Source organism: Miniopterus natalensis, chromosome 2 (genome assembly GCF_054644295.1).
Source record: "Miniopterus natalensis isolate mMinNat1 chromosome 2, mMinNat1.hap1, whole genome shotgun sequence".
Classification (NCBI taxonomy): Eukaryota; Metazoa; Chordata; class Mammalia; order Chiroptera; family Miniopteridae; genus Miniopterus; species Miniopterus natalensis.
The window spans coordinates 137,873,495-137,885,393 of NC_142082.1; the positions used below are offsets into that span (position 1 = coordinate 137,873,495).

The 11,899-nt window shown below is 41.0% G+C and overlaps 1 pseudogene; it reads left to right on the forward strand.

Annotated features, from left to right (window-relative positions):
• Positions 1 to 7,775: 7,775 nt before the first annotated feature.
• On the forward strand, positions 7,776 to 8,807 carry LOC107538203 (putative ribosome biogenesis protein RLP24 pseudogene; annotated as a pseudogene).
• The last annotated feature ends 3,092 nt before the right edge of the window (positions 8,808 to 11,899 follow it).

The window sequence follows — 11,899 nt, forward strand, 5'->3', positions numbered from 1 at the left end:
AATGTGAGACCAAAAGCCTGAGCTCCCTTGTGTAAGACCTCTACACAATTATAAGGATTTTATAAATAAGGTTTGATTGGCTGACCTGCTGGTGTGGTTCAGTGGTTTAGTGTCGACCCATGAACAAAGAGGTCACCAGTTGGATTCCCAGTCAGGGCACATGCCCAATAGGGGGCATGCAGGAGGCAACTAGTTGATTTTCTCTCATTGACGTTTCTAGCTCTCTCTGAAATCAAGAAAAACATTAAAAAAATTAAAACAATTTATTTGAGGGAGAGCTAAGAAAGAAACTTTTGATTTGGGGGATGAAGAGGCTTGACGGTGGTGCTGGATTTTGAAGAAGACCATGACTTGCATCTCAAGAAAGGCAGGGAGGGGAGATCACGTATGTAAAAGGGTTGGCAAAGTGAAAGATCTGTGTAAATTTGCTTTCAATTTCTCAGGACCATGTTTTCTTTTCTTTTTTTCCTTAAAAAAAATTTTAAACTCTCACCCGAGGATATTTTTTCCATTGCTTTTCAGAGAGAGTGGAAGGGGGAGAGAGAGAGAGAGAAACATCGATGTGAGAGAGACACATTGATTGGTTGCCTCCCTCACGAAACCAGATCGGGGTGGGGGATCGAGCCTGCAACTGAGGTACGTGCCCTTGACCAGAATCGAGCCTGGGACCCTTCAGTCCACTGGCTGATGCTTTAACCACGGAGCCAAACTGGCTAGGGCCAGGACCACGTTTTCTTACATAAAATCAATGTTAGCCACCTGATATAGGATGAAATTTTGCACATAAGGTCGTGTTTTTCTAAATGTGAGTAATGAAGTGAATTTAGAAAGTTGTGACCAGTATAGGAACTAGCAGAGACTGATGCTTAATAAGGGTAAACATGTCTCATGATAATTTTGTCTCAGAAGTAAGAAATATTCCTTACCTTGGTTTGCAGGAAAATAAATTTGAAAGCCACTAATAAAATCAATACTAGGGGCTGAAGCACCACACACTCTCCTCTGGTCTTTATGTTGGGGAGGGTAGAGTGGAAGGATATTAGTTTAATTATTTCCTCAATGGGCCCTTCCTTGTAGTTCATGGCAAAGTAAATTACTCCCTGGCTTTCTTTTTACTCCTGAAGCTATGTTACTATTTATTTGGAATTTCTTTCCTCCTTGCAGAGATTCCCTTCTAATGTATAAATAGCAAAGATTCTAGGGATCTAGAAGTGAGTTATTTTAGGACTGGCCATTTACCCTCATGGGCTCAAAGCCCATGTGTTAGTTTCTTATTGTCCACTAGGTGGTACTGTGAGGGGCCAATATTTGCAAGTTATCTTGTCCCTCAGCTCCAGTTTATTTTGAGATTAGCAGATTTATGAGCTAGAAAATCTTTTCAGGTTCCCAGGCATTCCAGAAGAGGGTACGTAGGTCTCCCTCCTCTCCCCAACTATAACCTAGTCCTACAAATTGAGGAAGATAGAGAATCTGGGATTCAGAGGGTACAATTTTTGGTCACTATTGCCGTCTCTCAAAAGAGATAAGGAATGCTTTTCATTCTCCCTTGGAGATCAAAGATGTTGAACTGCAGTGGAAGTGATGGAAGTTATATTCCAAAATGAATAACTGACTGGGGGTAATATAATTGGCTGAGAGGAGGAGAGAGAGCAGATGTTAAAAAGATCTCTTCCTTAGGAAAGCAACACGTCACAGAATTTTATTAAATTCAGGAAACACTTTTTAAGAGCCTTCTATAGGACAGGAAAATACAAAGTTCCATAAATTTTGGTAACTCCTCTCTAGAACCTCAAGAAAAATAAAGAGGTAAACACTTAACAATAATACAGTGTGATAAATATTAGGGGAAGACACAGGGTGCTGTGGAAGCAGAGAAGGGGTCCCAAAGTTAGCTGAGGGAGTGAGGGGTGGAGACGCAGTGATCAGGAAAGGCTTTCCAGAGGAGACCACCCCTAGGCTGAGGCTGAACCTGGAAGGATGAATAGGAGCTCTCCAACATCCTAGAAATCTACACGGTTCTGCCCTACTGATCTCCCCTGGCGATTTCAATAATTACCTCTATGCTGCCTGGCCAGGTGTGGCACAGTGGTTGAGCCTCGACCTAGGATCCAGGAGATCAAGGTTCGATTCCCAGTCACAGCACATGCCCGGTTTGTGGGCTGCAGCCTATCAATGAACCTCTCATCATTGATGTTTCTATCTCTCTCCCTCTCCCTTCCTCTCTCTGAAATCAATAAAGATATATTTTTTTAAAAATAATAATTACCTCTATGCTAATAACTTCCAATCTTTCTCTAGCCCAGTCATCTCTAAAACCTGCCCATCCACCCTAATTGGTTTGGCTCAGTGGTTAGAGTGTCGATCCACAGACTGAAGGATCACTGGTTCGATTCCAGTCAACGGCATGTACCTCATACCTCTGTTGCAGGCTCTATCCCTGGCTCAGGTTGGGGCACGTGTAGAAGGCAACCAATTGATGTGGCTCACATCTGTGTTTCTTCCTCTCTGTCTCTTAACCTCTCTAAAAAATCAATGGAAAAAATATCCTCAGCAAAGATTAACCATGAATAAATAAATAAATACATTAATCAATTAATCAATCAATCAATTAATTAATTAATTAAAAGTAATAAAACAAACCTGCCCATCCAGTGCCCTGGCTGGTGTGGCTCTCAGTTGTTTGAACGTCATCCCAGACTCCAAGAGGTCACCAGTTCAATTCCCTGCAGGGCACATGCCTAGAGTGAGGGCTCAATCCCCAGTAGGGGGCGTGCAGGAGGCAGCCAATAGATGTTCCTCTCTCACATCAATGTGTTAAAATTTTTTTAAAATTACAATTGATGTCCAATATATTAGTTTCAGGTGTACAACCCCATGATTAGACATTTATATAACTCATGAAGTGATCACCCTGATAAATCTAGTGTCCATCTGACACCATATATACTTTTACAATATTATTGACTATATTTCATATGCGGTACTTTACATCCTCGTGACTATTCTGTAACTACCAATTTGTACTTTTATTATTATTATATTATTTTTAAATCCTCACCCAAGGATGTGTTTTCCATTGATTTGTAGAGAAAGGGAGGGAGAGAGAGAGAAGCATCTATATGAGAGAGAAACATCAATAGGTTACCTGCCTCCCACCTCCCACATGTGCCCCAACCTGGGTTCCAACCCACAACCTGAGTATGTGCCCTGACCAGGAATTGAACCTGCCACCCTTTGGTGCATGGGACAATGCTCTAACCAACTGAGCCAGGCCAGGGCTCTTCTTTTTATTATTATTTTTTTATTTTTATGTTTTAATTTTTATATATTTTTATTGATTTCAGAGAGAGGAAGGGAGAAGGAAGAGAGAGAGAAACATCAACAATGAGAGAGAGTCATTGATCAGCTGCCTCCTGCACGCCCCTTGTTGAGGATCAAGCCCGAAACCTGGGCATGTGCCCTGACAGGGAATCAAACCTCAATCTACAGGATCATAGATCAATGCTCAACTGCTGAGCCATGCCAGCTGGGCTTTTCTTCTTTTTAAAGAAGACCCTTTAGCCTTGACCGGTGTGGCTCAGTTCGTTTGGAACATGGTTCTGTGCACTGAAAGGTGGTGGATTTGATTCCTGCTCAGGGCACATACGCAGATTTCGGGTTTGATCCCCAGTCAGGGCATGTGCGGGAGGCAATAGATGTCTCTCTCTCTCTCTCCCCTCTCTAAACATCTATTTTTAAAATCTTTTAAAAAATGTGATTTGAAAAAAAAAAAAGACCCTTTATTATTTCTTTCTTTCTTTTTTTCTTTAAGATTTTTTAATCTGCCTTCTGTATATCCCCCACCACGAACTGAGCCCACAACCCGGGCATGTGCCCTGACTTGGAATCAAACCAGCAACCCTTTCAATGCACAGGATGACACCCAACCAACTGAGCCACACCTTCCAGGGCTAACATTTCTTGTAATACTGGTTTGGTGGTGATGAACATCTTTAGCTTTTTCTTATCTGGGAAACTCTTCATCTGTACTTTGATTCTAAATGATAGCTTTGCTGGGTAGCCTAATCTCAGTTGTAGGTCCTTGCTTTTCATCACTTTGATTGTTTAGTGCCAATCCCTTCTGGCCTGCAAAGTTTCTGTTGAGAAATCAGCTGATGGTCTTATGGGAGCTCCCTTGTAGGAATCTAATTGCTTTTCTCTTGCTGCTTTTAAGATTCTATGTCTTTAATCTTTGGCATCTTAATTATGGTGTGTCTTGGTGTGGGCCTCTTTTGGTTCATCTTGTTTTGGTCTCTCTGCACTTCCTGGACTTGAATGTCTAATTTCTTCACCAGATTAGGGAAATTTTCCATCATTATTTTTTCAAATAGGTTTTCAATTTCTTATTTTCTCTCTTCTCCTTCCAGCATCCCCATGATGTGAATGTTGATATGCTTAAAGTTATCCCAAAGGTTCCTTACACTCTTCTCATTTTTTGGATTTTTTTCTTTATACTGTTCTTTTTTAAAAAATTAATTGATTTAGAGAGAGAGAGAGGAAGGGAGAGAGAGAGAAACATTGAATTGTTGTTCCACTTATTTATGCATTCATTGGTTGATTCTTGTATGTGCCCTGACCAGGGATCAAACCTGCAACCTTTGCATTATGGAATAATGCTCTAACCAACTGAGCTCCTCAGCCAGGTCTTTTTGCTGTTCTGATTCAGTGTTGTCTGCTTCTTTATTTTCCAAATTGCTGATTTGATCCTCTGCTTCATCTACTCTACTGTTGATTTTCTGTAATGCATTCTTCATTTCAGTTAGTGTATTCTTCATTTCTGACTGGTTCCTATATTCTTTTTTTTTTTTTTTTTAATGCTGTTGAAGTTCTCACTAAGCTTCTTGAGCATCTTTATAACCAGTATTTTAAACTCTGTATCTGGTAGATTGCTTGCCTCCATTTCTTTTAGTTCTTTTTCTGGAGATTTTTCCTGTTCTTTCATTTGGAAACTGTTTCTTTGTCTCCTCATTTTGGCTGCTTCCCTATGTTTGTTTCTATGTATTGGGTAGAGCTGCTACATCTCCTGGACTAGGTAGAATGGCCTTATTTAGTAAGAGTCCTGTATGGCTCCATGGCACAGCTTCCCCAGCCATCTGAGCTAGGCACTTTAGGTGTGCCCTCTGTTTTGTGTGGGCTGTGTGCACCCTTCTGTTGTAGTTGAGCCTCAATTGCTGTTGGTAAGTCATTAGAAGGGATTTACCCCCAAGCTGTTTGGCTGCGAGGACTGGCTGCACCTACAGCAGAGGAGCTGCTGTGCAGGAGTTGACCCCATGGAGCAGGACTCACTTCAGTGGGACTTTGGTGCCCGCTGAGACTGCCCCTTGAGTGTGTTGTTAGCAGAGGTGGTTGGGATGTAATCCAGAGTGGTCTGGAACTGTCCACTGGGTGCACTGGTTCTGGGGCCTATGAGGAGGCACAGGCCAATGTCAGTCACTGCCTGTGCCCTGCCAGGGGCCACCCTGCATGAACTATAGAGCAATCTGTGATGGTTGCTATGTGTGCTGGGCTTGGAGTTGCACAGGAGAGGCCAAGTTGTGAAGCTGGCTACCACTAATTTGAGGCCAGGGGCCACTTAGCAAGATGTATATGGTATGCAGAGGCCAAGTGCTGCTTATTTGAGAGATTTTAAGAAAGTTCAAAGCATGGGCCAAAAGAAGCCTTTTGTATGAAAAAGCCACAGGAGACGGCTTGGATGGGCTTTGTTCCATCAGGCAGCTAGTTTACTTGAATGTCAGCTTGATACTTTGAGACATGTTTTTAAGTTTTGTTAAGATAGGTCTAAAATAGCTTTACTCTTAGGCTAGAAGGAGCCTTACTCCTAAGGCATAGCTTTTTTGGGGTCTCTGCTTAGTGCTCTTAAGTACTCAATAAGGTTTCTCCAGTATGACTGGTTGGAACTCTAATTTTTCTGTCTCTGTATAAGCTCCAGTTATTATTTGCTTTTATAATTCCCCAGCAATTGTTCTTTACCTGGTAGCTGATTTTTGGCCAGTTTCATGGTGTCTTGCCTCTCCCTTCCATGTATGGGCAATCTATTGTTCAGGAAAAGACTCACAGGGCTATGGATATTTGACAGTAGTACTCTCATATTCTCACAAAACCCAGGCTCCTCAGCCTCCCCCAAAATCTAATCTCTGTCCCCTCACCTCAGCAAAACCACAATATTCTGCTTTTATTTCCCATCACTGTGCTATAGTCTGGAAAGTATCTCTGGGCAGGTAGTTGGGACAATTGAAAGGCTCACTTAATTTATTTTCTTCCTTTTTCTTTCAAGGATCACAATCCTGTGCTGCCTTTGTCCAATATCTGAAAATAGTTATTTCATATATTTTGTTCAATTTCTAGTTTTCATTAAAAGGTGGGAGGACTAATCTGATACTAGTTACTTTGTCATGGTAAAAAATAAACAGACATTTCAATTTTCACTGGATACAGAATTCTAGGTTGACAGGTTTTTTTTAGTACTTTAAGGATGTAATTCCACTGTCTTTTTTTTTAAATCCTCACTCAAGGATATTTCTTCCATTGCTTTTCAGAGAGAGTGGAAGAGGGAGAGAGAAATAAAAACATCAATGTGAGAGAGACACATTGATTGCTTGCCTCTTGCTCTCGCACTGACCAGAGCTGGGGATCAAGCCTGCAACCAAGGCACATGCCCCTGGCCGGAATCAAACCCAGGACCCTTCAGTCCGCAAGCTGATGCTCTAACCACTGAGCAAAACAGGCCAGGGTATCTTTTTTTTTTTTTAAATCCTCACCCAAGGATATGCTCTCATTGATTTCAGAGAGAGAGGAAAAGAGAGAGAGAGAGATGAGAGAGAAACATCCCCCAGTAGCCTCCAGCCCGAGCCCTGACTGGGGATCAAAACTGCAACCCAGGTGTGTGCCCTGACCGGTAATTAAACCCTCAACCCCTTGGTACATGGGGTGACACTCCAATCAACGGAGCCACCCAGCCAGGGTTCTTTTTTTTTGTTTTTGTCCGTTTGTTTTGTTTTTGTTTTTTGTACTTCAGTCTTGGAATTCAGAACTCTACTTTGGTAGGAAAGCATAAAAGTATGTGGGATGAAGCATGTAGCTATGTGACGGGAGGGCTGCCTGACATACATCTGTCTGTGGGAATGACAGTGGGGAAGGTTTTTATGTGCCTTTTGTTTTTGTAGAAAGGAAATCATGGAAAGACCCAAAGAGTACATTTTACATCTGGAGTTTTAAAAATAAAGATGGTTATTTAATGGAAAAAAAAAAAAAAAGCTGTGATTGTGTTTTATTAAATTATATATATTGGGATGACATTGGTTGATAAAATTATATAGATTTCAAGTGTAAAATTCTATGATATATCATCTGTATATTGCATGGTGTGTTTACTATCCAAAGTCAAATCTCCTTCCACCACAATACATTTGACCCCCTTTACCCTTTAGTACCCTCCCTTACCCCCTTTCCCTCTGGTAACCACTATACTGTTGTCTGTGTCTATGAGTTTTTGTTTGTTTGTCTTGTTTGTTCATTTGTTGCTTTCAGTTTTATATCCCACCTATGAGTGAAATCATATGATTCTTGACTTTTTCTGTCTAACTTATTTTTCTTAACATCATATTCTCAAGATCCATCCATTGTCTTCTGACTTGTATTGTTATTTTTGTTTCCTTATATGTAATGTGTATTTATCAGAAATTAAAAGTAAAACACTTCCTTTCAAGCTCGGCATTTGGGTGGTAGTTCCCCTCGACATGTCTATCAAGAAATGTTATTTCTTTTGGGGCCCATACACCCCAGCCATGACATGATGTTCGTCCACAATGATTGCAAGGTGTTTAGATTCTGTAAATTCAAGTGTCATAAAAACTTTAATAAGCCCTGGCTGGGTGGCTCAGGTGGTTGGAGCATGGTCCCGTGCACCAAAGGGCTGTGGATTCCATTACCCGTCAGGGCACCTACCTAGGCTGAGTGTTCGATCCCTGGTTGGGTGCACACGGGAGGAACCCATCAAGGTTTCTCTCTCACATCGATGTTTCTCTCTCTCCCTGCCCCCCTTCCGCTCTCTCTAAAAATCAATAAACATATCCTCTGATGAGGATAAAAAAAAACCAATCCAAACCTTTAATAAGGGCCTGGCCAGTGTGGCTCTGTTGGTTGAAGCGTGATCCCGTGCACCAAAGGGTGCTTGGTTCAATTACAGGGCAGGGCACATACCCAGCTTTCGGGTTGGATCCCTCCCTGATTGGGGCACATGTGGGAAGTGGGCTGATCGATGTTTCTCTCTCACACTGATGTTTCTCTCTCTCTTTCTCTCTTTCTTTCCCTGCCTTTCTCTAAAATAAAATTTAACAGAACTGAATAAGAAGCACAATCCCAGCAAGGCCAGGTGGACTGAAACATCCCATAAAGCAGCTGGTAAAGAGCTTACAGTGGATAATTCATTTGAATTTGAAAAACATAGAAATGAACCTGTCAAATACCATCAAGTGCTGTGGAATAAAATGATTGATGCAATGAAGAGAGTCAAAGAGATCAAACATAAATGTCAACCTAAATTTATAATGAACAGGTTGAAGAAAAATAAAGAACTACAGAAAGTTCAGGACATCAAAGAAGTCAAGCAAAACATTTGTCTCATCTAGGCCTGTTTTGTGTGCAAAGGAAAGCAGCTGGAAAACAAAATGGTATAGAAATTACATGTAAACATGGAAGTTGTTTCTGAAAATCTTACTGTCGGTAACCATTTCTATGAGCGCACTGGAAAATCTCCTTTAGAGACTTAGAACGTTTAAATTATTGATTTTTTGAACATAAGGTGGGTGACTCAAGGGAAAAGGTGATTAAAAATAACACATCTCTTCTACATTGCTATCTGCAAAACATCAGATGCTGGATTGCATCTCAAAGTTAAACCTTCACTGATAGATTAACTTATATAAATCATGAAAACTCTGTAAAGACAGAAGTGAATTGTGGACATAAAATGGTCATGCCACTTGGATAACGGTGCTGGGCAGCATTTATGTAATAACTAATGACAAAAATTTATGGCTAGTGATATATAAAATTTTCTTTGCAGTAAAAATATTCTGTTTATTAACTTTATACAAAGGGAGATGCAACAAGGCACTAACACTCTGTACGATAATTAGCATCAAGTACTCATATCTTTTTATTTCAGTATTTCCTGTTTTGGTTTATTAACGTCTTAGAAGAACATATGACCTCAGATTGAAGCTTACCTCTCTTGAACTGTTTGACCTGGATTAACTGTTTGAAGAGGTAGTTGTGGATTTTGAGGGTGAGAGTTGAACAGACTGCTCCTGAAATGGGACTGGCTCTATAATTTCCACTTTGAAGAAAAATTCGAACTTGAGATTCCGGGTAGAACAAACTTTATTTTTCCAGCTCAGCAATGGTTTGGAAGCAGAGAAATCCAGTGCCTTTTAACATTTTTGTCTGATTTTCTTTTAAAAAGCAAGTTGTTTTTGGAAAATCAAATTTATGGTAGAATGTCTATACATTATTTGCACATAAAATCATTTCTACAGTAACTGCCTACATATTTATTATTTAAAGGTGCTAAACAAAGGTACAAAGTATCAATTACTTGGAAGAAAATAACTTCACCCACATGCACTACTGAAGTAGGAGATATAAAGGAAAATATACAATTAATACTTCATGTTTCTATATTTTTACATTATTTACAAGTTAGTATGTTAAGAGTATTAAGTAACTCAGTTTTTACATATTTTTAAGGATGGAATTTAGAATAAATTACAAATTCTTGGGGTCATAAAAAAAGTAAAACAACGAAAAGATCCCAGGGTTGGTAAGTATCAGGGAAATGGGCACACATTCTTCTGGTGGTGCAAATTGTCAGTCTTCTTGTAGGAACAATTTGTTAAAAAATATTAGGTGCCCTAGCTGGTTTGGCTCAGTGGTTAAAGTGTTGGCCCTCAGACTGAAGGGTCCCTGGTTCGATTCCAGCCAAGGGCACATACCTCGGTTGCAGGATCCCTGGCCCTGGTTGGGGTGTGTGCTGGAGGCAACCAGTCAATGTATCTCTCGAACGTCGATGCTTCCTCCCCCCCCTTCTATTCTCTCTGAAAAAGCAATGGAAAAAAATATCCTCTGGTGAGGATTAAAAACTAGTAATAAGTTTAGCCAGTGTGGCTCAGAGGTTGAGCATGGAGGTTCAATTCCCGGTTAGAGCACATGCCCGGGGTGCAAGCTGGATCCCCAGCAGGGGGAGTGCAAGAGGCAGCCAATCAATGACTCTCATCATTGATGTTTCTATCTCTCCCTCTCCTTTCCCCTCTCTGAAATCAATAAAAAAAATATATTTTTAAAATAATAAAAATATTAGAAGCCTGGCTGTGTGGCTCAGTTGGTTGACTGTCACTCTGTGCACCGAAGTGTCACAGGTTCAATTCCTGGTAAGGGCACAAACCCAGGTTTCAGGTTTGATCCCTGGTTGGAGCTCATTAAGGAGGCAACTGATCGATGTTTCTCTGTCACATAGATGTTTCTCTCTCTCTCTGTCTCTAAAATCATTAAAAACATATATATATATTTAAATGTCTTTATTGATTTCAGAGAGAGGAAGGGAGAGGGTGAGAGAGAGATAGAAACATCAGTGATGAGAGAGACCTTTCTGGGGATCAAGCCCGCAACAGGGCATGTGCCCTGACCAGGAATCGAACTACAATCTCCTGGATCCTAGGCTGATGCTCAACCGCTGAGCCATGCCCAGCAGGGCTGCATTATTTTTAATACACCAAAAAGAGCACAATAATGGTTTTGGGTGTGTTTTTTTTAAGTTATTATTTTTTTTAATCCTCACTGGAGGATATTTTTTCCGTTGCTTTTCAGAGTGGAAGAGAGAGAGGGAGAGAAACATCAATGGATTGGTTGCCTCCCACATGTGCCTTGACCAGGGCCAGGGATCGAGCCTGCAACGAAGGTACATGCTCTTGACTGGAATCTAACCCCGTACCCTTCAATTTGCAAGCTGACGCTCCTACCACTGAGCCAAACTGGCTAGGGTGCACAATAAAGGTTTTTAAAAATATATTTTAGTCATTCTTCATCTGTGAATTGTTCTCAGAATCCTCCAACTGAAAATGGGTCTTTCCTTATCCAAATTTTATAGCCCCTCATATGTCTCTCATGGTACTTATACCGGCCCTGTGTATCAAAGTTATTCATGAACCTCATTTACCTCTCCTGCTGAGCACGTCCTAAATTGGTAATATTGCCTATTTCAGCACCCCTTGATTAACAATCTGTAACACTCAAGTTGCCACACTCAGGCAAAGTCTAGTCTGATCCAGGCACCAAACCTGATCAAGAGGAAGGGTTAAGGCCCTGGCCAGTGTTGCTCAGTGGTTAGAGCATCTGCTGGGCACCGAAGTGTCATGGTTCGATTCCGGGTCAAGGGCGCGTACCTGGGTTGCATGTTTGATCCCTATCCCTGGTCAGGGCACACAGGAGGCAAGCAGTCGCTGTGTCTCTCTGACATCTATATTTCTCCCTCTCTCTTCCCCTCCCCTCTTCTCTTCCAGTCTTTCTAAAATCACTGGGGAAATATCCTCAGGTGAGGATTAACAACAACAACAAAAGAGTAAGTGTTGGGTCCTCCTGAGTGCAGATATTTCTAGGGTTAATGATACATGGATGGGTTATATAACCCAGAATTTAGAAATAAAAGAAATTATTGGAGGAACAACACTGTAAACAACTTATATATTCATCAAGCAATTAACATAGACACACATACCATTAATTACAAGTGTGGTTTTGTTTAATGCAAATCCAGCGTTCCACTTCTGGGATGGCACGCTGGTTCTAACTGAATCATAAAAACATT